Raw genomic sequence first — 6,404 nt, forward strand, 5'->3', positions numbered from 1 at the left:
AGATAGATACTTTATTCATCCCCGTAGGAAAGTTCAGTGTTTAGCGTGTGTGTGGCCCAGTTCTGAGGTCATGAAATCGAACCTTCCTGTGTGGAGTTTGCGTGTTCTCCCCGTGCTTGCGTGGGTTTTCTCTGGGCACTCCGGTTTCCTCCCACATTCCAAAAACATGCATGTCAAGTTAATTGGCCGGTCCAAATTGTCCCTAGGTGTGGATGAGCGAGTGAGTTGTCTGTCTCTGTGTCCCCTGCGACTGGCTGGCAACCAGTTCAGGGTGTCCCCTGCCCACTGCCCGAAGATAGCTGGGATGGGCTCCAGCACCCCCCGAGACCCTACCGGGGATAAGCAGTGCAGATAATAATGGGTAGTTTATTTATTTTCTTATTTGTGTATTGCTACAGCACCTTATTTTACCTTTGTATTGTTTGACTATTCTATGCCAATTTTGTTAGTATTTGCAATGTTCAATAAAATTAATTAAAAAAAAAAAAACAAGCAAGTAACTTCTGGTAACTTGGCAAGAGCCAAGAAGTGTTCCGCTGGTTCGAGAGAGTTCTCCATCCGGGCACCGGTGCTGTGGAATGCTCTTACCCCTGAGATCCGATTTGCAACCTCTGTGGAAATGTTTAAATCTAAGCTTAAAACACACTTCTACTCTATAGCATATGAATAACCTATACTTTTCGTGGACAATATCTCTGTATTATTTGTGATTGCAACATCCTTTGCTGTCTGGTAATCCTGAAAGGGGGATGCCACATGTGCGGTCTCTTCTCAAGATTTCTTCATTTTCCTCATATTGAGGTTTTTTTTTTTCTTGCCCTCATGTTGGTTCCAGATCAGGGAATGGTGTAATAATAGTCTGTAAAGATAGTCTGTGTAATAACCTGTGAAGCCCTTTGAGACTCTTTGTGATTAAGGGCTATACAAATAAAAATGATTTGACGTGGTATTTTCTGTCCAAGATGGCAGATTCTGTTTACGTAAATGCTTTTTTTCTCCACGCATCAATGACAATTTGATTTAAGAGCCACACAGATTTCAGGTGTATGTAATATTTTGTATTATGTGTCCCTTCATGGGTCGAACGGCGACTTGCTGGTTAGACCGCAGCCCCACAGTGCGGAGGTCCAGGGTTGAAATTCAGCTAACGCAGTCTCCCTGCATGGAGTTTGCATGCTGCATGTCAGGTTAATTGGCTGGTTCAAATTGTCCCTCTGTATGAATACAGTAATACTACGACTAATAATAATAATACATTATACTTCGAAGTGCCTTTCAGGACACACAAAGTCGCTGTACATATAATAACAAACAACAATAAAGAAACAATAAAACAAGCAAGTAATAATTACCAAATAAAGACACCGTCGAGTTAAAAGGTGACAGTGTGTAAGGCAGATGATCAAGAATAGGCAAGTCTGAAGAGATGAGTTTTGAGTCGCAGAATTCCGGAGGTCAGGCAGCAGTGAGCTCCAGAGCTGTGAGAGTGTGCGAGTGAGTTTTCTGTATATGTGTGCCCTGTGACTGGGTGGCAACCAGTTCAGGGTGTCCTTTCCTCAAGATGCCTAGGATGGACTCCCTAGTGAGGGATAAATAGCACAGAAAATGGATGGACGGATGCAAACCGGAGTTTCACACATTTTCTTGCAGAGAAGCTCCTCTCACATGCAACCTGAGTACAGGAAAGGCTAAACAAGAATTTATATGCCAGCCCATTGACATGGCAGGTATCTATGGGGAGGTTATATGGTGAGAGGACCTGCTTTTTTTCTATTCTTTTTTATTTCTTTTTCTTCTTTTCTTTTCTTTTATTATTTTCTCCAAGCTTTTTCTTCTTTTCTTTTTTTTTCTTTTGTGATTTTCCCCAAGCTTTTTCTTCTTTTTTTCTAGCATTTTCCCCCTATTTCTTAGTTGTTCCCGCTTTTCCTTCCTTTTATTCTTTTTAGGTTCAAGACCGTTCTCTATTCGGGCCACAGTGCTGTGGAATGCTCTTCCTCCTGAGATTTGATCTGCAACCTCAGTGGAACTGTTTAAATCTAATATTAAAACACACTTATATTCTATAGCATATGAATAACCTATATTTTATGTTGACAATATCTGTTTATTATTTGTTATTGCAACATCCATTGCAGCCTGGTCATCCTGGAAGGGGGATTACCTCATGTAGGGTCCCTTCTTAAGGTTTCTTCATTTTCCTCATGTTAAGGTTTTTGAGTTTTTCCTTGCCCTCATGTAGGTTTTAGATCAGGGGATGGTGTAATAATATTCTGCGGTTTGCAATAATCTGTGGTCTGTGCAGCCCTTTGAGACTCTTTGTGGTTAAGGCAGTTGTTCAGAAACATTCTCCAGTTTCAATGATTAGCCCCTTGATAGTCTTACACAGATGGTCAGTAGGGTCAAACAAACTACTTGCCTGCTTGATCGGTTTCCAGTTTCACTGGTGAAGGATCTGTTTGGGATCTTAGGACCATCAGTTTTAAATATTATTGATATATCGCTATTCTCGGGTATTATTCCTGTAGCCTTCAAGTCTCCCGTCATTAAACCCACGCTTAAGCAACCTAACCTTGACCCAGAAAGCCTAGGTAATTATAGGCCAGTGTTAAATCTGGAATTTTTTGCAAAATAACTTGAAAAGGTCGTTGCACAGCAGCTAAATGACTTCATGTCGGAAAATAACTTCTTTAAGACTGTCCAGTCAGCATTTAGGGCAAATCACTCTACTGAGACAGCCCTGGCTAAAGTAACCAATGATTTCCTTTTAGCAATAGATTCCGGTGCTTCATCAATGTTACTGCTGCTGGATGTCAGTGCTGCTTTTGATACAGTCGACTTCACAATATTACTTGTTTGTCTGGAATGCATTGGTATCTCAGGAACTGTACTCTTGTGGTTTAGGTCCTACCTGTCAGGCATGATGCAATGTGTTAATTACACAATCTGACCTCTAAAGACTCTAATGTCCCCTGTGGCGTTCCACAGGGCTCTGTACTTGCCCCCCTTCTTTTTAGTATTTATATGCTTCCGCTTGGTGACATTATCCGCAAGTATAATATTAGTTTCCATTGCTATGCAGATGACACTCAACTGTATGTGCCACTGGAGACAACTGGACAGTTAAGTTGTGTAAATCTGGAGGCTTGCCTTACTGAGATTCAAAGATGGATGTCACATAATTTTTTGCGCCTTAACCGAGAAAAAAGCTGAAATGTTGATTATTGGTCCAGCTCATTGTCGTGAGTTGTTTTCAAACACTGCCCTGAACCTAGACAAATGTAATATCACCCTTAGTGACTTGGTTCAAAATCTAGGTGTTATATTCGATCCTAATCTGTCGTTTCAGTCACACGTGAAAAATATTTCTAGAATAGCTTTCTACCACCTCCGTAATATTGCGAAGATTTGTTCGATGCTGTCCCAATCAGATGCAGAGGTTTTAATTCATGCTTTCGGGTCTCCCCATGACCAGCATCAAAAGTTTTCAGCTGGTTCTGAATGCGGCAGCTCGACTCTTGACTAAGACAAAAACATTTCAGCATATTACTCCTGTATTGGCCAACTTGCACTGGCTCCCAGTCAACTCACTTCTACTCTATAGCCTACGAATAACCTAAACTTCTTATTTGTAATAACTTGTGAAGCCCTTAGAGACTAATTGTGATTAAGGGCTATACAAAATAAGAATGACTTGACTTGACTTAAGATGTGACTTTAAGGTTTTCTTATTAACATACAAATGTTTGCATGGACTTGCACCCTCTTATCTCTCTGATTTGATTTCCCCTATGTTCCTGCACGGAGCCTCCGCTCGGAAAATGCTGGTCTACTTGTGACTCCGAGAACCAAGAAATCTGCAGGCTCGAAAGCGTTCTCCATTCGGGCCCCGGTGCTATGGAAGGCTCTGCCTCTGGAGATAAGATCTGCAACCTCAGTGGAAGTTTTTAAATCTAGACTTAAAACACAATTCTATTCAAAAGCGTATGATTGATGCCCACCTCATATTTTGTATTGTCCTGTCTTTTCCGACTGCCGGGCTGGTGATGATACGAGGGAGAAGGATGATTTGAAATGAATGAGCTGACCAGCGTCTGACCTGAAGCATGTCAACGCCTGCATTGACCAGCAGGGAGAGATGGGAAGCTGCGTCATTGCCGTCGTTGCTGTTAAGGACTTTCTGGACTAGTTTACAGGCTGGGGGCGTCGTTGCTGTCATGCACTTTCCGGGCAAATTTCAACATGTTACCTGGTGTTCTCTTTTATTGATGTTTACAATTTTTGTCTACTGTTACCCAATGCTAAATCTATTCCATCCTGGTCGTCCTGGAAGGGGGATTACCACTTGTGAGGCCCCTTCTCAAGGTTTCTTTTTTCCTAATGCTGAGGTTTTGAGTTTTTCCTTGCCCACATGTTGGCTTAAGATGAGGCGATGGTTTAATTGTAATCCTGTGCAGTCCTTTGAGACATTTTTGTGATTAAGGGCTCTACAAATAAATGTGACTTGACTTGACTAAGGGCTATACAAATAAACATGACTTGACTTTATTCTTCAGGCCTTTGAGTTATTTTTTCTTCCTTTTATATTTTTCTTCTGTTTTTTCCATTTTTTAATGTCATTGTCTTTTTTGTTTTAGCTTTATTTTTCTCCCAAAAGTAATTTTGTGTAAAATGTCACATAAGCATTTTTAATATATTGATAACAAAAAAATCCGAAGAAGCTTTTGGGAGCCGAAAAAGTCGGCTCTTGTTAGTGAGCTGAGGGAATTCACATCACTACAAGGTCTTATTCGAGCAAACAATCGTTTCCTAATGATTGTTCGCTCAGGAGGTAGAGCGCTTGTCTTAGGACCAAGAGGTCGCAGGTTCGATTCCCGGCTTCTTCGTGTTATATGTCAAGGTGTCCTTGGGCAAGACACTAAATTACCCCCCTCCTCACAATAAAGTATGTGCCTTGAATGGCAGACTGTGTGTGAATGGGTTAGTGTGAAGCAGATTGTAAAGTGCTTTTGGTAGGTCTTCATTGACTTGAAAAGCGCCATATAAACGCAGACCATTCACCATTTGATTGCTAAATTCTCCAAACACACACCTAAAGACACACAGATGACAGCCAAAAAGCGGGGTGAGACTAATGACAACAGTCCTTCTTTTACGCGTTCCTCTTTCTTTTCCTGGCTTTTCGGCTCCAACTAGCATCTTTCTGCACTCCATCGAACCTGACTCATATAATTTGCGCCGTTATGTATTCATTTTACAGTTAAAGAAAGGACGAACGATGGTGGGAAATACCAACCTAATATTTAGGAAGGAATAATTCCCCCATATGGCAAAAATCAATTCATCTGCTACGTTGGGGTTACGTTGAATGTGGCCAAATAGCTGACTAGAGAATGAATGCACGAGTGAGAATAGGCAGTGCAAGTGACAGATACATGCCTGTCAACCTGTACGGTTTTGCCGTACAAAGTACGTTTATTATGCATTTTAAGACGTGTACGACGTATGAGAAAATCTGTAAGGAAAAACGTAAATTTGTCAATGATAGGTAGCATCCAGTATACACCGACTTTCACAAAACGGCAAATCAATCAAGTCAAACAAGTTCGCCGCGGAAGCCTCGATCTCTGTATCGTTTTTTTTTTCGTTGCAAAGGAAGCGAGGGGTTTGACCTGGTGAAAGGAAGTCCGACTCTTTTTAGAGAACCGTTTTTTTTCGGCTCAACTCATTAAAGAGAGCCGGCTCTCAAACGGCTCACTTGCTTTGATGCATTATATTACGAATCATTATGTTGTATGAAGAAGTTAAGAAAAAAAGGAAGTTTAAAATGAGAATATGAAAAAAGAAAGGTTTGTGGTTATCCCTTTAATCAGTATATTACCAACAATAATTTAATGCAGAAAATGAATTAATAATTTGAATAAGAAAATTTATTATTCTACTTGATTATATTTGAATGTATTTTTCCTTCTACAGTGAACGTCCAAGCTACTTTTTTTTTAGTAATAAACCTCATTCATGTCGAGCAACTCAGGATCTCACAACAAATTGTTAATTAACAATATATATGATATAATGAAACACATGTACTATATAACATATTAAACTACATAAATAAACGTTTGAAAAAATATATATGGTGTAAGATTATTTTGTAATTTGTAAGGGAAAATACGACAGTTTGTAGGGGCATGGAGCCGTGGAGGTTGACAGGTATGCAGATACATGTTTGAATTATTTTTCTCCCTTAAACAGGCCAAACTCCACCTTGACATGAGCATTTCGGGAAACCTCCGGTCCTTCCCGATTAGCCGCCCCATCATTAGATGGATTTTCCTTCCTTTTGTTATTCACCCTATTCTACGTTTTTAAACAGTATGTAGTATTTATAAACGTCGCAAGGTGGC

Source organism: Urocampus carinirostris, chromosome 18 (assembly GCF_059441175.1).
Source record: "Urocampus carinirostris isolate Australia breed hairy pipefish chromosome 18, RoL_Ucar_1.0, whole genome shotgun sequence".
NCBI lineage: Eukaryota > Metazoa > Chordata > Actinopteri > Syngnathiformes > Syngnathidae > Urocampus > Urocampus carinirostris.